This window comes from Cricetulus griseus, chromosome X (genome assembly GCF_003668045.3).
Source record: "Cricetulus griseus strain 17A/GY chromosome X, alternate assembly CriGri-PICRH-1.0, whole genome shotgun sequence".
In the NCBI taxonomy this organism is placed as follows: Eukaryota; Metazoa; Chordata; class Mammalia; order Rodentia; family Cricetidae; genus Cricetulus; species Cricetulus griseus.
The window spans coordinates 62,246,682-62,269,070 of NC_048604.1; positions in this window are offsets into that span (position 1 = coordinate 62,246,682).

Genomic DNA, 22,389 nt, shown 5'->3' on the forward strand with positions numbered 1-22,389 from the left:
TATTTGACAATTTCATTTAGATCATATGTTTACATTTTAGGAAGCTTTTACTGTATTAGGTTTACATACTACCCCTCAAATGGCCCTTAGTTTAAATTGTCTCTCCCACTATCCCCTCTGTTTGGCTGGAACCTCCAGCACAGTCCTACTTGATCCAGAAAGCCCCATTCCTCTCTCTCCAAACCCCGCCCTCTCAGAGAATCTGCAACAAAGACACCAAAAAGCCCAGTTCCTCATTCATGGCAGCTGCAGCAGCTCCTCTCCTGAAGTTGCCAGTAGCCCAGGGTCCTGCCTGAAGCGGTCAGCTTTGACCATACTTGGGGACAAACCCAATTTGTAGAAGACACATCATCACCTGTCACCTACAGGGCATACATGCTCCCTGCTTTAATTTGGCTGTCTGACTTCTCCGGCCTGATCTCTGCCCCTGCAGGACTCACCTGGGAGTTGCTTTGTTCAAATATGCCTATTCTTTTGCTGTTTCAATTCTACTTGATCTGGCTTATTGCATTGGCAAAAAACAAAACAAAACCACCCTATTATGTTAAAGAAAACCTATCACACTCCTCATCCTCTATCCCCACCTCCCGGCTTTAATCCTCGTGTTCCACACACACTTCCCATCCATAACTAACTATTCTATCTCCATTTCCTAGGGAGATCTATCTGTTCCTCCTAGTCCCTTACCCTATGCCTAACATCTTTTGTTCTATGGATTAGAGCTTGGTTATCATTGACTTAACAGCTAACACTTTATATTACTGGAAACATGAAAAACAGCTAAAAAGTATAACCCCCTAAAAAGGATACAAAGAAAATATTTCAAGTTATCATTATGAACATGTACTTTTCATATATGCATTATTATTCTACTATTTTCTTTTGTTTAGGAGGCAGGCATGGTAGCAACGTACCTATAATTCTAGTTCCTGGAAGGCTGAGACAGGTAGAAAGTGAGTTCAAGGCCAGCCTGGGCCACATAAATGACAGTTGTGTCAAAAAATGAATAAATGAATGAATGAGAGAAATACTGTTTTAGAACTTTTGCCTTTCACTCTCTTTTTTCATATGTCACCAAATACTACACAATAATTTACTTCTCTGTAACTACCTGTATTAGCTACTTTTCTCATTGCTATCGTAAAATAACTTGGCTAAAGTGACAGGTTTGTAGCAGGAATAACTTTGGTCAGTGGCACAGGATGAACAAACGCTTGGATTCCTGACATTCAGAGAGATCATGAATCAGAGAAAAGAGGACTGTTAATACTCATCTGCTTTGTAAAAGGAGCCCAAGGCTGACCTTTGTTCTTCCCAAAGTGTCATTGTTTGTGCACTATTGTCCTTAACTTTAACTTTGTTATCTCTCTCTCTATCTCTCTCTCTCTCACACACACACAGACACACACACACACACACACAGACACACACAGACACAGACACACAGACACACAGACACACAGACACACACGCGCGCACGAACATGCACACAGTTTGTACTTTTTTGTGAATTGTAAAAGATGACTTTTAAGACCCAAAGACTTGAAGATGTTTTCATATTTATTTATAAAATCTACTTACATTTTACTCTAAAATCTACCTTCAATTGATTAGGATGTAAGGTTTCAAACCTTTTTTCAAAGAGGCATATAATTATTCTGGAACTAATGCACACAAAAAACATTCCCCCGTTGCTTTCTCAACAGCTTTATATTGAAAAGCAAATGGTTATATGTACAGTTTGTTTCAGGCCTCTGTGTTCTGTTCTATTTGCCTTCCTATCCTTGTGCCACACTATGGCATCTGAAATACTATAAATTTACATATCTTGACATCTGATACAGCAAGTTCTCCTACTTTAATCTCTTTTCAAATATCTTATATCTTTCTGTTTCCTTTTACAAAATTAGAATGTAAAAGTGCAATGCAAAAATACAATTGACTTTTGCATGCTGACTTTTTAACACTTTTTCTAAACTCATATTAATCACACACATTGTGTACTTTCATTTATACAGTCATGTCTTTCATGAAAAATGGCACTTCTAATTTTTATTTCTAATATGAGGCCTTTCATTTGTTTAGATTTTCCTACCACATTGACACCTCTAAAATACTCATTCTTCCTCTTACCATAAGTCCAAAAGTGAGTAACATGAAATAACCATTTTACTTTCATACTTTGTGGGGCAGGAATTCATCCAGGGGACATTGGTGTCACTGTAACTGGGGTCTCAGATAGAAAGCCTTCAAACTGGGAGTCACTTGGTGGTTAGAAGTTGAAGCCTCCTGAAGTTTCCTTTATTCACATGCCTGAGCCTTATCTTAAATATTTCAAACAGTAAGTTCAGTTGTAAATGTTAACTATGGTGCATACAGATGGTTTCATTATAGGACTTCAGCTTTGTCATGACATGGAATCTTCAGAGTGCTGAACTTCTTATACTTCAATTCATAGTACTGCAAACAAGTCACAAATTATGTCAGTCTTTATGACCTTAGCTCAAGAGTTATATAAATTCTTCAAAGAGCCATACTCCAGGAACAAGAAAAACAAGACTGAAACACACTCCAAAGGTATGTGACTATAGATAGAAGATGAGAAATTGAATAGGGAGCGAAGAGCTGTACAAATAGTAAGAATCTGAGTACATCTGAAATAACCTGATGACTATAAAGTCATTATAATAAGATCTATGGATTCAAAATGTATATATGACGAAAATCAAATATCAGAAAATTTAAGAATTAGATATGTAGGGCTGGAGAGATGGCTCGGCAGTTAAGAGCACTTATTGTTCCTCTAGTGGACTTGGATTTGCTTCCTGGCAGGTATGTGTTGACTCACAACCATTTGTAACTAACTCCAATTTGATGGGATCTGATATGCTCTTTTGGCCTCTATTAGCACCAGGCACATATGTGATACATTGACATACAAACAGGCAAAATAGCCATGCACATAAAACAAATTAATTAATTATATTTCAAAATTATATAAGTAATTTTCAAAAAACCTTTACACAAAGTAAATGACAGACATAGAATACTTCATTCGAAATTACTACAAAATATATAAGAAATAATAACAACGTACCCATATTCTTCAAGATAATAGAAGAAAAGAAATATCTTTCTTTTTTTTTTCTTTTTGGTTTTTCAAGATAGGGTTTCTCTGTGTAGCTTTGGAGCCTATCCTGGCACTTGCTCTGGAGACCAGGCTGGCCTCTAACTCACAGAGATCTGCCTGCCTCTGCCTCCTGAGTGCTGGGATTAAAGGAGTGTGCCACCAACGCCCAGCAAGAAATATTTTTCAATCGTTTCAAGGTGAGTTATACACTCATTCCAAACCTCAATAGGTATGTTACAAAAAGCAGCTCATACTCTTAAAACACAGAGACACATTGGGTGCTAGAGAGAAGGCTCTGCAGTTAAGAGCACTGGCTGTTCTTCCAGAGGACCAGGGTTCAGTTCCCAGCACCCACATGGCCACTTTCAACTGTCTATAACTCTATTTCCAGGGGATCTGATATCTTCACTCACACCAATGCATATAAAATAAAGTTAAAATAAATTATTAAAAATATATAAAAAAATAAAAGAATTTTTTAAAAAGCAGAAGCAAGTTACTACACAAAATAGTATATTTTTTGTTTTCTTGGGCTTTTGTGGTGAAAGCAATTGTGCTGGCCTTCAATTGTGTAGCTCAGGGAGCCCTTGTACTTCCTGATTCTCCTGACTCCACATACTGATTGTGGGGGTGGGGGGTACAGGCAAGTGTTACTGGGTCAGGTTTAAGAGGTGCTGGGAGTTTTGACCCAGTGCTTCAAGCATGCTCAGCAAGCACTCTACCAACTGGACTACATCCCTAGCACCACAATAGCATTTTTTATGAGCAAGTGGTGATTCTAACTCCTAAACAGAAAACTGCACACCAATGACTAATCCAAGAGAAGACTGTGATCACCTTTGCTCATTGCATCTGGGCTTTGAAAGGAAATAAGGGATAGAACAACATTTTGTTTATACACAAAAAAGAAAATGATCTCCTTGAATGGTATGTGTCTGCATGAGTTGTGCACACACACACACACACACACACACACACACACACACACACACACACACCTGCAGCTACTATATCTTCTCCAGCCAACACAGGACAACTGAACTAATCAATCACTTTTGTACCTCAGTGCAAGGCTCTGCCCCTCACCCCCATTTGAAATCCCATGCTGAAAGCTGAGGGCATGCCTAAGGGCCATTGATGCATGTACTTATCAGAACAAAAGAACACTCATTGCGTATGGAACAGGGAAACACATTCCCACACGAGGTAATAAGCCCAGCACTGTCCACATGAACATTTTGCTTCACAGTAAGCAATTTAATAAATTCAACAATCCTTCATGATTAGAAACAAATGGCAAACTATAAATAAAAGAGAGCTTCTTTGAGCTGTTCAAAGATGTGAGCACAAAAAAAAAAAAAACAAAGCAAATACCATATTAAAGCTTTCTCCTGGCAGTAACTGAAAAGAACTAGAATACTATCCAACATTGTACTAAATATTTTAGACAAGATTACAAGAAGAAAAAAAAAGAGGTATTATGACTTACAGGATGTAAATATAATTTCATTAATTGTAGATAATACTTCTGTACACAAAGTATAAAATTCCAATTATACGTTAAAAAGCTTGTCATTGTCATTATTATTATTGGTGGTGGCAGTGGTGTGTGTGTGTGTGTGTGTGTGCGCACGCACATGCCATGGCATGACTGTGTTGTCCAGAAAACAACTTTCAGGAGTTGTTTAACTCTTGAGATGGCACTCAATTTGTCAGATTTATGTAGCACTTTTATTATTGGGCCATCAGGCCCACCCATTTAATTGTTTGTTTATTGAGACTCCGCTTGTTTCTAGGCTGGTCTCCCTATGTAGCTAAGGATGACCTTGAATTTATCTTCCCGCCTCTCCCTTCCAAGTACTAGGATCACAGATGAACAAGACAAAGACTTTGTTTGTGCTATACAAGCATTCTGGCACCTGAGTTACATCCTCAACCCCTAATCTGTCTTTAAAGTGGTAAGTTTAGGAAGACAACTGATTTAAAAAGTCAACATAAAAATAGAAGAGTAGAGCTGGAAAGATGGTTCAGCCATTAAAGGCTGGGCTCACAACCAAAAATATAAAAATAGAAGAGTATTCTGATATATTTGCAATCAATTCAATAAATTGAAGACAGGCATGCCATTTAAAATAATGTAAAAACTATTGTTGGAGATAAGCTAAATTAGAGGATTGACACTATCCTATTCCAAAACTTACTAGAAAACTACAGTAGTTGAGACAACTTTATTGGTGAAAAATAGACAAACAGATCAATGGAACAAAATAGGGAGCTTAGAAAATAAATATTGTCAGACGAACAACATAAGTGAAAGCAACACAATGAAGGAAAGATAGCTTTTCAACAACTGCTGGAGCATCTGCACATCCGTATACAAACAAAGAATCTATACACAGATCACATATATGTAACAAAAACTATCTCAAAAAACCCTACAAAACTAAACATAAATGCAAAAATAAAGCTCGGCATGGTAGCTCACATTTGCAATCCTAGCACTTCCAAGAAGCAGATGCTTAAGGACTGCCTCAAGTTCAAAACCAACCTGGATTGGAGCTGAAGAGATGATGGCTCAGCAGTTAAGAGCGCTTGCTGCTCTTTCACAGGACCTGGGTTCAATTCCCAGCATCCATATGGAAGCTCAAAACCCTCTGTATCTCCAATTCCAGGGGATCTGACACCCTCTTCTGCCATCCATAAGCACTAGGCACACACATGTGCACATCCACACCCACAGAAATAAAATTAAAAAAGAAGACTAGTTGGGCTACAAAGTGTTTGTTAAAAAAACAAAACCCAACTAGTCAATTACCTGATCAGTAAATAAATGCAGAAATGTAAAAGTGCTAGAAGACCCATCTAGGATTTGGTGATGCCTTTTAAGGAAATGGGACTGAAGGAAGAAGCCACTAAAGAACTGATGAGCAGCCGGGTGGTGGTGGCGCACGCCTTTAATCCCAGCACTCGGGAGGCAGAGGCAGGTGGATCACTGTGAGTTCGAGACTAGCCTGGTCTACAAGAGCTAGTTCCAGGACAGCCTCCAAAGCTACAGGGAAACCTTGTCTCGAAAAACCAAAAAAAAAAATAATAATAAGAACTGATGAGCTGAGTATAATTTTTAAAAGATTCTGTCAAGAGATAAAAAGAATCCAGGAGATTGGACCAGGAGAAAACATTTACAAAGGATGTATTTGTTAAAAGACTTTAATGTGAGATATACAAAAAACACTCAAAGGTGAACAATGAAGCACAGCAATCCAGTTTTAAGATAAGAAAAAGACTTTAACAGATACTTTATGAAAGAAGGTACACAGATGTCAACTAAATGAGTGAAAACTATGCTCCACCTCTTAGGCCATCTGGCAAAAATTAAAGCAAGAATGAGTTAGCACTGCACACCAATTACAATGACCAAAATCCAGGACAAAGGCAAATGCAGGTGGTGAGGAGAAGCAATAAAGACTGTCATTCATCCCAGTTTAAGGGCCAGGTGATGGTAACACATGCTTTTAATCCCAGCAATGGGGAGGCAGTGGCAGGAAGATCTCTGTGAGCTCAAGGCCAGCCTGGTCTACAGTTTTGGCTTTCAGGACAGTCAGAGCTACAAAAAACTCTGTTTCACAAAACAAGACACACACACACACACACACACACACACACACACACAGAGAGAGAGAGAGAGAGAGAGAGAGAGAGAGAGAGTCATTGGGGGAATGCAGCATAGGACTTAAGATGACTTGTTTCTTAGAAAACTAAGCAGGCATATATCATATGATCCAGCAACTGTGCTCCTTTCTGTTTCCTGAATTATGTCCCTAGAAACCATCACATGAATGCTTATAGCAGTTTTGTACATAATTCCTACCACTGGAAAACAACCAAGATGTCTCTCAACAGGTTGAAGGGTAAATTGTGGTTCATCTGAAAATGGAACATTATTCAATACCAAAAATAAATGAACTGACAAGACATGAAAATACATGGGAGAAACTTAAACATAACCCATTGCATGAAAGAAACCAGTCTCCCAAAGAGTTTGGATCTTGAACATTCTCCAGATGTCTTAATGTTAAGGACTAAGTCTAAGCGAGGCCGAATGGAAGGAAGACAGGATAGTAGAGGAATACATTTGAAAGAGCCATTGAAACCTTGGCCCTTCTCATGGTCTTTATTTGTTGACTGCCAAGAGGTGAACACCTTTCTCTGTCCCACATTCATGCCCTACTGTACTGTCTCACCACAGTACCAAAAGCAACAAGCCAAACAATAATGGACTAAAACCTACCAAACCGTGATGCAGAATAAACTATGCTTCTTTATAAATTGGTTATCTTGGATATTTTGTCATGTTGTGTTAAAGTAAACAACACAGTAACAAATATCTAATAATGGGGCTGGAGAGATGGCTCAGAGATTAAGAGCACTGACCGCTCTTCCGGAGGTCCTGAGATCAATTCCCAGCAACCACATGGTGGCTCACAACCATCCATTATAAGATCTGGTGCCCTCTTCTGGTGTGCAGATATACATGGAAGCAGAATGTTGTATGCATAATAAATAAAGTCTTTAAAAAATATCTAATAATATATCTGTGTACTTGTGAGGCCAATTTTGTAAAAAAAAATAATTCAAGCAATTAATCCAATTGTAATTAAACTAAGAGTCAAAAATAGCAAAAAGAGACATGAAAGTAGAAGAGACTAAGAAATGGGGTTCATCCCCTATGTCCGCCATGAGGTGGCTTGGGTGAGGGTAAGAAGCCCTCCCCCCTCCGCCCTTTGCTACCTGTGACAGGCAAGAGAGCTGGCCCTGGGGGCATGAGAGTGAGAGAACTAGCCCTGCCCCACACCAGCTGCACCTCACAGGAGGGTGGGCCCTACATCCTGCCTAGGCAGCACCCTAGAGCTAACCCTGAGGGCCTGAGAGCAGGAGAGCTGACCCCGCCCCACCCTCCTATATGCTCCTACAGCAATGGGGAGAGAGGGCCCTGCACCTTGCCTGTGCAAAACAGTAGAGCTGGCCCTGGTGACGTGAGTGAGGGACACCAGCATCTCAGGGCCAGAGATCAGAACTGGCCCCTCTCCTTGCCGTAGGCTGCACTGGGTGAGATAGCCAAGGCAGTGCTGGAAAGCTCTTCAGGGTAATGACAAAGAGGCCAAGCTAGTAAGCTGACCAACCCAGCTACCACCTAGGCTCAGAACCAGGGCTATGAATTGGCCCACCCCAGCATCGACCAAGTCTATGAACTGTTGGGAGCATGTGAAGGGATGAAACATCAGATCCAATTGAGCCAGATCACCATGACACAGGTCAACAGGATATCCAAGAGGAGCCCCAGTCAGAGCCCATAATCAGTGGTGCAGCAGAAACCAGATGCCTCAAGCCAGACCAGTGACTCAAGGCAATGAACACTTGCAAGTAAAGATAAATGGACTAAAGGGTAAACTGTGTGACTCGTGACCCACATTACAGCTTCCACCACAAGAGTCCTCTTCTTCTTTTATTTTTATTTTTGTTTTCTTTGGTTCGGTTTTGGTTTTTCTTTTAAATTTGGTTTTGTTTTCAGGGGAGGTTACAAGGACAGAGGGCAAATTTGAGGAGACTGGGAGATAAGTGGGACTGGAATGCTTAATGTGAAATCCACAAAGAATCAATAAAGTAACAAAAGGAAAAGAAAGGGGGTTTGGGGAAAGAAGAAGGGAGATAAGAGAGTAATTCTTGGGGCACATAATCACAATACACACACACACACACACACACACACACACACACACACACACACACACACACACAAACCCCCAGACAGAAAGACAGATGAAAATGTCTAAAAAACATCTTCTTGAGACAGTATGTCATACAGTTCAGGCTGGCTGCAAAGTCACTACATAGTTTTTCTTTTCTTTGTTTGGTTTTTCGAGACAGGGTTTCTCTGTGTGGCTTTGGAGCCTGTCCTGGCACTCACTCTGGAGACCAGGCTGGCCTCGAACTCATAGAGATCTGCCTGCCTCTGCCTCCTGAGACTCACTACATAGTTAAGGCTGTCCTGGAACTCCCCATTCTCTTGCTTCCACCTCCCAAGTGCTAGGATTATGGACATATACAGGCTACCATGACAGGCTAAAAGACATTTTATAATGAAAAAATAAGGTTGCTGTGGTCTTTAAAATAATGGTGCCTACATCCATATGGAATGGGATCACATGGTACATATCCTATGAAGATGAAAGATATTATTATGAAAGGTACTTTATAGAAAATAAACTTCAAATCCTTATAGTGTGAGATGAAAAATAGACAATTTTCAAAAGGTTTATTATTTTCCAAGTAATTTGCAGCACTTTGTATATGCATTCATTTAACTCCTCATGACCACCTAGGAAGCAGCTATTAACTGTCAGGGTTGACAAAGGCTAAAACTGAAGCACACGTTGTGGAAAAACTTACTGGAGGTTATGTAATTAGTAAGAAGAGAAACACTGCTTGAAAAAGCCTTATGCATTTAACATTATATGTTAACCATGATAGCATACTGATTCCCTAAAGATAAAGATGACATTTTGTTTAGATTTATTTTTATTTTGCATGTGTGTTTTTCCCTGAATGTGTGTCTGTGCACCACATGTGTGTTTGGTGCCTATGGAGGCCAGAAGATGAGGCCAGAATCCCTGAAACTAGAGTTGGACAATTGTGAGCTGCCATGAGGATGCTCACAACCAAACTCAAGTCTTCAAGCATAGCACCAAGTCCTCTTATAATACTGAGTACTCTCTCTAACGCCATATTTTATTTCTTTTGTTCTCTAATTATTCCCTTAATTTTGTTTAGTGTTTTTCCTGCATATACATCTATGCACCACCTGGATGCACCGTCCTTGGAAGCTGGAAAATGGAATTAGATCTCCTGAGACAAGTTTACAGATGGTTGTGAGCTGCCCTGTGGGTGCTGAGATTAGAACCCTGTTCCTCCATGAGAGCAGCCAGGGCTCTTCAGCACTGAACCACCATTCTAGCCCTCATGATTTATTTCTTAGTATCTCAAAATACCCAGGATAGCAGTTGCTCAAAAGGTAGTTTCTAAATGTGGGTCAAAAGGTAAAGGTCTTTGCTTCAAAGCCAGATGAGCTGAGTTCAGCTCCCAGTACCCATATGGGAGACGTTGCAACTTCAGAAAGTTTTTTTTCCCAGACTTTGATGATCCCTCACCCTCCCTGGGGAGTGGATAAGCTGGGATGGGATGGGATGGGGGTTTAATGGGGGGCAGGGAATGACAGGAGGGAAAGGGAACTGAGATTGATATGTAAAATACCATTGTTTTTAATTTAAATAAAAAAGGAGAAAAAAGAAAGTTGTCTTCCAACTTTCACATTCTCACTGTGAGTGTGCACTCACACACACCCACACATAACAAATAAATAAATGCAAATGTTTTCCTAAATGAATACTTGTATAAATAAACACATTTCAGCTGGGTTAAATGACTTAACATGCCTTCTAAGCATTTATATACTATAAGAAAATATCTATCAGTCTTGGAACTTGATTTTTATTTATTATTGCCATTTTACCCTTGACAGTATATGGAAGTCTGTATAAATACCACTAATGTCTTTCAAAATTAATCCTTGAGACTCTGGAAAGTAAACAAAAGGAGCTTCTTTAGAAACAGCCAAGCAGATTTCTACATAACCTTGAATAAAAGACTGAAGGATATGTAATGAACAAAGAAATAATTTCCTCCACTGAGAGTGTCTCATTTTATTAGAAAGTTATCTTAGATTTGACAGTACTGGCACCATTCCTAACTTAGGAATAACTATAGAAACATTATTTCTTATTTTTCAAGGTCTCTCAATTTGCCATCTTAATTGAACATCTATTTTATCTCCAGGGATTTACAATCTTGAAGAAATTGCTAAGGAAAAAGAAAATGCTAAGTAAAAAAAAATGGTACTATATGGGAATGAAAACCCAACAAACTAGGAACAAGCTAAACGCTGTAGGTGGATACTCATTAAGACAAGGAGGATCTGAGAAAGCTACATTTATTCAAAGTACAAGCTGCTGTGCAACTGCCACAGGTCGGGGACCATGCTGTCCATAAGACCAACACAGATGTATTAATTAACAGGGCTTTCCACAACTAAGATGATCAAAGCTTTGTAGGAATAAGTAATGAGAAACTAAAACTTACAGTAGACATGGGGAATGTTTGAAAACAATGTATGTAAACCAGACTACCTAAAATAGTATGAAAGTACAATAAAGGAAGAGTTTAGATCGCTATCCATTTAAAATGTTAGCTATACTATTTTTGTTTATTTTTATTTTATGTGTATGGTGTTTTGCATGCACCCAAGTCTGTGTGAGGGTGTTGTATCCTGGAGTTACAGTTGTGAGTTGACACGTGGGTATTAGGAATTGAACCTGGGTCATCTCTTCAGCTCCTTAGTTTTATTTTTTTAAGGTAATGAAAGTGAAATAATCAGTTTTAAGACAGAAAAAAAGAGAAAGTCTGTCCTTATTGCCTTCATTGACTGTTCTGAATTAGTGAATACTAAGAATATTTCTTTACATATTTATAAGGAAACAAAGGCGTGTGCCATTATTATTTACCCCCCTCCTTTATAATACAAAGAGGTATGCATTACATACTGTTTCTTTCCTTGCTTTTTTCCCCATCCAGATTTATGGTGTGAGCTCTTTCTATGTCATTTTATATAGAGAGACAGAATCCTCATTCTTTATTAAACAGATTCATACTTTGTTGGAAGGATAAGCCACAATTTAACCAGTTCTCTATTGAAAGAAACAAGTTATTTCAAATGTCTTTCTATATCAAACAGTACAACCTCAAATAGCCATGTATTTATATATAGGTATATCTGTACACATAAATTTTCAGTATAATTATTTAATCAAATGAAAAAATCTATTGTATTTTTTAAAAATACTGCCAAATTACTTTCCATAAGGATTGCATCCACTAAAATATATGAGTACTGGTTTTCTGAAGGTGCCTGGGGAAAATTCTCTCATTGGGGTCTAGTGTGTATTTCATTAAGACTGAAATTGAACACTTTTTTAACATATGAGCAATTTGTACCTTTTTTTCTGTGAACTATGAATTCACATTCTATTCCCATTTTTGCTAACTTGCTTGTCTCTTAATGTTCAATTTTCACAACTTCTTTTTATTGGCTTTTTTTAATACAATGTATTTGGTTAGTATCATTTCCCCTAACCCCACTCCTCCCAGATCCTCGACATCTCCCAATACACCCAACTTTATTCTCTCTCTCTCTCTCTCTCTCTCTCTCTCTCTCTCTCTCTCTCTCTCTCTCTCTCTCTCTTTCTCTCTCTCTCTCTCTGGAAAAATCCTGAAAAATCCAAAGAAATAAAGCAAAAGGGCAAAAAAGTTATCAAAACAAAACAAACAAACAACAAAAGCACACACAAAACATGGAGTCCATTTTGTGTTTGTCAACTACCTCTGAGCATAAGGCCTACCATGGAATGTGGTTGATATTTCTTCATAAATTGTGAATGTTAATTTGATGTATCAGTTCCAAATACTTTCTATAGTTTTTTCAGTTGTCATTAAAATAGGATCTTGAGGAATCTGGTGGAAAATGAGAAGGAAGGATTGTAGGAGCCAGAGAGGTCAGGACATCACAAGAAAACACACAGAAGAAACTAACTTGAGCTCAAAGGGGCTCACATAGTCTGAACCAACAAAAGGAGCCAGCATGGGACTGACCTATGAGCCCTCTACATATGTGACAGTTGTGTAGTTTAGTCTTGCAGCACTCCTAACAGTTGGAGCAGGAGATGTCTCTGACTGTTTTGCTGGCTTTTAGGACCCTTTCCTCCTACTGGATTTCTTTGTTCAGCCTTAGTAGAAGAGGAGGAGGTGTTTAGTCTTCCTACATCTTGATATGCCATGGCTGGCTGATATCCATAGGAAGTCTGCCTGTATTTGAAGAGAAACAGGGGCAAGAGTGGATGGGGTAAGGGTGGGAGGGTGGGGAAGTGGAACTAGGAAGAGATAGGAAGGGGAAATTTTAATTGGGATGTAGATAAATAAATAAAAAGATTTTTTTCTTTTACGTGAATGTTAAACTACAGTCAAAAAGCCTTTCCTAGTCATCTATCATAAAGAAATTTACTGATATTTTCTCTTTGTCCTTTTATGGATCTATTTTTTAAATTAAGCATTTATCCTGGGTGTTCAATGTACCTTGTGATGAACTCCTTACAATCTATTCCTTCCTTTGATTGTTGATAAAATATTTAAATAAAATTCCAGATATCATGTCAGTACTTCAGTGTATCTATCTAACTAAAAGAATTTATTTTTCCACATAACCACCATGTCATCATCACACTAACAAAAACAAACAATTCCATAATACTGTGTAATGTCAATACTAAGTATTCCTAATTATGTATAAATGTCTTTTTTTATAAATTTCTTTTCATTCTATCATGTTTGGTTTTCTTGTTATACTTATTTTATTATTTACTTTTGTTGTTGTTGTTTTTGAGGCAGGGTTTCTCTGTATTGCTTTGGAGGTTGTCTTGGAACTTGCTCTGACCTCGAATTCACAGAGATCTGCCTGCCTCTGCCTCCCAAATACTTGGATTAAAGGCATGCACCACCAATGCCAAGCTTTATTATTTACTTTTACATCTGCTGTCTTTCCTTTTATTATATTTGCACAATTAAGGACAGAGAGAAGAAATTAAGAAAGGGGCAGTGTCAATCTTTGAAACTGGATTTAGAGCACTCTAAAATTCAAAGGGAAAACAAGAGTTAAATAAATAACATTTTGCTTTGTTCAAGACATCAAACATGTGATTCCTAGCAGTACTTTGTTTTAGATAAATCTGAACTTTATGACACTAATCTGGAATCCTTCAAATAGTTCTTTGTAAATATACTATTAGTTCTCAATTTATGCACTGTTCCATTTGAAATGCATTCTAGCAGAAGGACAAAATCATTTGGGGGATGTATCATGATATGGAACAGTACAATAACCTTGAACTGATGTGTTTAGAATGTGATGGTCAAGGGTTGGAGTGGTTTGAGATGAAGTACAAAAGGAAAAGCAGATTGTAAACCACGCAGACCTTTCTGACCCATTCAAGTTTGGGGATTTTTTTACCCAGAACATAAGACATTATTGAAACTTTTAGATTATAGTTATATTTATTCAACTCAGCACAATTCTGAATATTGCATGTGTGATTAAGTAGCTAACATAAAACATACAAGGAAATGTAATATGTTTGGCTTTCACACATGTTTATATGTGACAAAAATAAGATGAATTAAAATTGTATCTAGTAATAGGACTTTAGAAAAATTGAAAATTTTCTATCTGAAAAAAACTAAGTTGCATTTGTGGAAAAAGAAAATAAATTCATTCATTATATTTTTAGATGTTACTCAGTGCCATTCATTTTCCTTCCTGGTTACATAAGACATGTTTCTGTCATAAAATGAAAACTAGAATTTCACCACTCTTGGTTGATGCTTTTATCAAATTCCACTCATACAAATCTCCAAAATGCATTTTTATCATTAACTTAATATCTACAAAATGAAATTTAGAATATGAACAAAAATGATGTAGATGATTAAATAAAAGTCTATCCATGTGAGTTGCAATAAAAAGAATGTATTGTGATTGTGAATGCTGTGTTCATTTTCCTTATGCATTTCTCTTAAAATTTTCCTTGTGGAGGAAAACTGACCTGTTGGTTAAAAGTGTTGGTCACCAAACCTGAAGATCTGAGTTCAATGTGAACTGACTCTTTCAAGTTGTTTTTGTCCTCTATGCATGCCATAAATTTTGCCTACACACACACACACTCACAAACACACACAAGCATAAACATAGATAAACATTGCATATTTTTTAAATGTTTTTCTTGAAAAGAAGTATATTGTAATATCAGGACTGAAATCATTCAGAATAAAATTACTCAGTTCTATTGTAGGTTTTTGGTATACTTCAGTGCCACAGTTTTTCTTGAGCTCGGTATTTTTTATCTACAGACTGAAAATGGTAACATCTACAGTGAAGAGTTGCTCTGTGTGATGAGTGAGCTCGCTTTTATATGAGGCATACACTCAATGACATTAGGGCATTTTATTGTGGTACTTAACACAGTGGTAAATTTGAGTAATTTGAGATATATTTGCAATTTTCAGTAAGTACTAGTCAGTCGACAATTCTCAGTGACAATTGATAACTTCATCAATGATGTGTCACATTGATAATCTCTAACTGACAATTTTTGAAAGATCATTGATTTTACTCTGTGCTTCTAATGGATTAACATATATTGTAAATCAGACTGTTAACATTATTAAACAGTGGGTCTAATTTTATTTTGTGTTAATAGATTCACATATTTACCTAATGAATTTTAACTAAAGTAGAAAGATAACCTGAAGTGATTTTCCTCTTCAAAACTACATAATCTTGAATATAAACTTGAGTTGTGCTAACAATTGTCTAGTTGTATTATTCTGGACATATTTACTCTAAAAACATTGAGTGCCTATTCTGTTTCACACCACTCATGAACCCAGTGCATGAAAATAGGCTTAAGAGTACTGAAGGGACATTTCTCAGATACCACATGAACCAGTTCTCGGATTCCACATAATGTCTCCAATTTTCTTCCTCTTCTTGCTGTAATATTGCCTTCTCTGTCAAAATAAAGCTGTGGAATCCACTGCCTCTTAAGGCACCACTTGTTAGTAATGACTATTGATGGTTCTTTCTGTCATGGGTACTCTTGGACATTTTTAGATGGCAATTGCTGATGTCCTTATCTGAAAAGGTTATATGGACTGAAGGTAACATTTCACATCCAGGATTTCTGATATTAATGTTTCTGACATGTCAGATTCAGGCTTAGACACTATGTCAATATATATATTATATATATATATATATATAATATATATATATATATATATATATATAAGACAGCTCAACACATTTGCTTCATTTTAAACTCTTTTTTTCTTTCCTGGTATCCTTTTAGTACTAAAATACAAGTAGCTATGAATAAGCTGAATCATTGACTGGCTAATGTACATCTATGCTGTAATTGGATTCATCTTTTTTAATGGAACTGACCTATTTATCTTTGAACACACCCTGAATTTTGTATCATTTGCTTCCTTAAGATTTCATTTCCAGGAGGTTATTTGGCTCCTTGGGTAGTTAGGCTCCTGGTATTCTTACCCACCAATCCTTCTAGTGTGTTCACAGATGTTGACAACTCAAACGGAGTAGAACTTGAGAGCATATGGAGACAACCTGCACCCACTGCCAATTTTCTCTTCCTTGTAAGACATCTTTATGTACATGCTGCATTCAGTATATCCATAATCTCGCTAGCAATCAATTTTTACAAAGATGGGAAAATGAGCACTTCTTTGTCTGGAAAATCTAAGTTTGGTTCACAGACACAATTTCACATGCCAAATAGTCCTAGATTTTGTGACATCATGCTCTGGCACAATGTCCAGACTGTGAATTACCTCTGTTAGGAACCAGCACTCTTTTGCAAGACAAGAATTCTTCCTTCAGTTCCTACTCCTTTTTAGAGAGAAACAGAAGCTCCAGGTCCTTTGTTTTTCGTGAACTTCCCAATGACTTTATAGAGGCCACACGTTTAAAATCTTTAGTTCATTAATAAATCAATCTTATAGGGGCCAGATAAAGAAAGAAATGCTCATTTCTTCATTCTTTTTTGGTTTTTATTGGAGACAGGGTTTCTCTGTGGCTTTGGAGGATGTCCTGGAACTAGCTCTTGTAGACCAGGCTGGTCTCAAACTCACAGAGATCCCCCTGCCTCTGCCTCCCTGGGGCAGGGACTAAAGGTGTGTGCCACCGCCTGGCTCATTTCTTCATTCTTATCAAGATGTATTAAAAAGTGAATTTGCAGACGGTACAAGACTTTTCACAAGGAAGGAAGAGTCTTGGGTCCAAAGAATTAACCTCACAGATATAATATTATTTTATCCACACTTTTATAGGTGACATTATATTTATAAATTCTTATAAATAAACTCTCTGTACTAGATATACCTCATCTCTGTCAGGTATTTAGGTGTGGTCAATAGCTTTATCTTATTGCCCCACTGCCTGCCTCTGCCTCCCAAGTGCTGGAATTAAAGGCGTATGCCACCAACATCCAGCTTGAAAATTCTTAAAATCATGATGGTCTAGTTTTGAATTTGTGTGCTTATATGACCTAGATGTTACCTAGAATACTTTGTTTGAACAATTAACTGTATATAAAAATATTTTCTTCCTAAAACTTTAGGCAATAGGGAATATGGGCCTTTAATTTTGAGTGTGGTAGATGGGATAATCACGTACATGTAGTTTCTTCACACAAATCTGTTACCTGGTTTTTCAAACATGATATATTTGTTCATTAACTCTATGTGCTTGGTATTACAGATTGTTTCCACATAGACTGCTAAATTTCAAAGTCCCTTGCAACATGCAGAAGTTTTACAGTGGATTTAATGACTCCAATCATCTTTGGCAAACAGAGCAAAAGAAAATTCAGACCAAATTAGTTGTAAGGTATTTTCTCATTTAAAATATAATCACTGCTCTGTACTCACAAATAAATACATACTGACATTCTCTAAAACTCAAACATGCAAAAATATCACGTTTCTAGTTTCTTTGTACAGGCCAATGAAAATCTTGACTCAACACAGGACTTTTAGTAACAATATTTCCAAATTATATCATTCTTTCACTAAAAAATGTATCCTTTTGGTTTTTATTGAATTTTTTCATACAATGTATTCTGATCAGTTTCCCCTCCCATAACTACCTACCTTAACTAAAATCTTAATCACATTGGAAGGACATTATTTGGAACTGTAGATCATGAACAATTATACTATGAATATATCTGAGGGCTACAAAAGGTATTTTCATATAATGAATTAAAATAAGATAGTATCATCTCCACCATTGCCTAGATTCTTAGTTGGGGTCATCCCTGTGGATCCCCCGACATGCCCCCTGTGCCAGACCTCTCTCCAAACCTGTACTGTCTCCTTCTATCAAGGCATCTCCTTTCTTGCCCTCCTCTATTCCTCCCCTGTCTCAGTGGTGGAGAGGATGCCATTGATGCCCTTCCCCTATAATGAGAATGATGACTACCTTGGTTACCATTCCTTAGCCTTCATCCAGTAGATGTTCAAAGTAGAAACAGGCACCCATAGCTAAGCACTGAACCATACTCCTGGAATCCAGTTGTGGAGAGGGTGGAGGGTTGAGCAAAGGAACCAAGACTGTGCTGGAGAAACCCACAGAAACAGTTGACCTGACCTAGTGAGAGCATGGATACCCTAGTCATAAAGCTGGGGAACCAGCATTGGACCAAACCAAGCCCTCTGAATGTGGGTGCCAGCTAGGAGGCCAAGACAGTCTATGGGACCTCTAAACAGTGGAGCCAGTCTTTATCCCTAGAGCACAAATGGACTTTGGGAGCCCCTTCCCTATGGAGGGATACTATTGCAGCCCAGATACAGCAAGGAGGGTCTAGGCCATCCCCCAAATGATATGATGGACTTTGAAGGTTCCCCGTGGAGGGCCTCACTATCCCTGGGAAGGAGTTGGGGGATGGGTTGTGGGGGTTGGTGGGGAACATGGGAGGATGGCAGGGCAAGGGAATGGGGGGATGGATATGTAAATATGAGTGCCTCTAAAATAAAAAAAATCTAAAAATAAATAAAATAGTATCTTTCATGGGTATGGTTTCTTTTTCTTGTTCATCGAGGACCTGAGGTGATGGATATGCATATATACATCTTCATTACCAATCTTACCACTGTATCATAGATTTAAGTCTATTAAATATTATCAGAATCACATCTAGCTATTTTCATGGCAACATCTATTTCTAGAAGTAATATTCAGTTCCTAGTCCAAGACAAGCAAGAAGCAAGAGACAGTGAAGATCGAGTTAGGATATAGTGACCAAAGAGTTGTGCCACCAATGGTAACTGACATTTGGGATCTTGGTGATCATGTATTTGGACTGCCTGGGGCCTGGACTTCTTTGAGGCTTTTTGCGTGAGTCCTTCTTGAAGAGCAAACCATGAAACTAGTATGTTTGTGTGTGTGTGGGGGGGTTGTTTTGTTTTTGTTTTTGTTTTAGACAAGGTCTTATGTCTCCCAAGCTGGCCCCACATTTGTTATGTGTTTGAGGTTGACTTTAACTTCTGATGCCCCTGATTCCAAGTGCTGGTCTTACAAGCATTTACAAGAGGCCTTGTTTTAAGTAGTTCTGGAGACTGAACCCGGGAACTCCTCCATTATAGGCAAGCACTCTGCTGACTGAGATACACACCTCACTCCAGAACTAGTACTTTTCTACAGATCTTTTAAATTGACTACAAGTTTGTCAGCATCCTTGGTTTTCTAGTGCTCTGACAAAAATAATGCTTTTATTTAACAAGGCAGGAACCTTGCAGCAAGAGGAATGCTTCACACTGACTTGTTCTCCCTGGTCTGCTTAGTATTATTTTCCAAGTTCCCACAACAGCACATTAAACTCTAGCATTCAACGACACTTCCAGAATAAAGCTCCAAACCCTTCACCTTCCTTCTACAAAATATCCCAAGGGATAAAAGCCACACAGTCAGGTCCATCACACCATCATCTACTCTCTAGTACCAATTTCTGGCCAAGCCTCTGTTTGGTCATGTTATGGGAATAGAAAGACAATTAGGACAGACCACAAATTCAAAATAAAGTTAAGATATCTTAAATTTTGAATTTCATTAAATAATGCTGGAGAGGAAGAAATAGAAATTGAGAATTGTTTGTATCTCTTCATAACTTCTGATGAGCTGGCATAATAAGACAATGAAAATTTTGTTAAAGATCTATTATCAGTCTGCAGCTGGAACAATACTCTAGTACTTTAAAAGGCAAAAATTATCCATAATCAGTGCTATACACACCACAGCAGGGTTGATGCAGTTCATCCCAATGGCTTATATGGAGGAAATAAAATGAGTTCAATTTTGAATATGATGAGTTTAAGATATCTGTGACTCATTCAAGTAGAGATGTCAAGTAGGTAATTGTGAATATATGGAATTGGAGGCAGAAACAGAGAGAATAGAGAATCAGATTCATCAGCTTATATATGGTAATTGAAACATGGATGTAAATGGAATCAACCTAAGGGGAGAAAACCAGAGATTTAAAAGATAATATGGTCCACACTGAAATCATCGGCAACTCTGATATCCAATGTCAGATAAAGGATGAGTCGAAAAACCAAGGCTCTTTCTACTACATCAGGCTGTCTCTCCTGACAGAAACTGTCTTGATTTTAATATTTCAATAACATTTTAAATAAAACACAACACCTGTTATTTGTTAGACAATACTGTGGACACATCAGTAAACAAAACTGACAAAACTCCAAACCATAGAAAAACTTATAGTCTCATGAATTTCCTTATTATGGAACAGGAGTAGTGTTTAATAGTTTAGCTGGTAGAAAAATGGACTATAGTGGCCAAATTATGAAGCAAAGGTTCCAGACATTTTTTGCTATAAAGCCTCTGGACTTCAGTTGCCCCCATTTATTATTATAAAGAATTCTCAGATAATACTTAATTGTCTCCTTTTCCAAACTCTAGCCTCTTTCTTTAGTGTTGCATGTGATTTAGCATTTCTACACTTTTGGTAGTCATCTTGAAATAAATAATACACCAATCCAGAAGTTAGGAAGGCATTAACATTGGGACAAAGTAGAATGAAAGAATGTGTCAGAAACCAGAATGTGAAGCATTCATAATGAAATGTTTAATGTTATAGCCCCCAATTCAGATAAGTGGACAAAGAATTCTCAGTTCTTAGATTGACAACTAAAACAAAGATAGAAACACATAGCTACACAGTATTGGAGGGAGGCAGTCTAAGGGTGTGGCCTTGGCTTGATAATACCAGCATGCATTGTGAAAGGGAAAAATAACAGAAGAAAGGGAAACTCACACTACAATCTTCTAGAGTCTCTATCTTTTGTCTTGTCATCTTGGACTTAGTTTTCTGCAGTCAGTTAATAAATTGATGTGAGTCAGACTACATAGTAAATGCATTCAACTAAAATCTGGTGATAAAGCTTTAGACTTCCTCAGTCAGCATTTTTGAAATAGCTGTGTTATTTGAGAGAAAGCAGGTCACCAGTGGGAAGAGCTTGGGAACCCTTAAAGACAGCTTTTCTTGTATTGCTTAATATGGCTTTAATTATGTGTGGCTTCTGTTGCTCTTGTACAAATTCCTGACATTTTATACCAATGCAAAGACTGAATTTAAACAAATACAAAACTCCAGAGCTTTATGGCACTTATAAAATAATTTCAGTTCCTAATGATTGATTTCTTTACCTGTTACTCAGGTGTCAGAAGAATATGAGTGTGTCAATCAGTGAATGCCTGCCGAATAAAGGTCCCATAGGAATATCCAGAATTAGGGCTTTAAAATAAGAATACATCCTGCCTTCATGTCTACTAATAAAACAAAATACACACTAGAGTTTCAACAGTTAGATTTGTTAGAAAGGTTGAAAACAATGTATATTTGACATTATTACTTTGTGTCACAGAAATATTTACAAACTACCAGTGAAATCAATAATGACTTTTTCATAACAGTATTATTTCCAAAATTTTTTAAAAAAGCCTTGGACTGGAGAGATGGCCCAGCAGTTGCACACACTTGCTGCTCTTACAGAGGGCCTGAATATGGTCCCTAGCATCCACATGGCAACATGGCAACTCACAACAGCCTACAACCCCAGTTTCTGGGTTTTCTTTCTTTCTTTCTTTCTTTCTTTCTTTCTTTCTTTCTTTTTCTTTCTCTTTCTTTCTTCCTTCCTTCCTTCCTTCCTTCCTTCCTTCGTTTTTGTTTTTTTTGAGACAGGGTTTCTCTGTGGCATTGGACACTGTCCTGGAACTTGCTCTGTAGAACAGGGTGGTTTCGAACTCACAGAGATCCGCCTGCCTCTGCCTCCGGATTAATGGGATTAAAGGCGTGCACCACCACCACCCAGCTGGCTTCTGGGTTTTCACCACCCTCTTCTGAACTCGACATCTCCTGCACACATGTGGTATATATATGTATATATGGACATAAAATACATAAATAAATATTTTTATAGAATCTCAAAAAATAAACCTT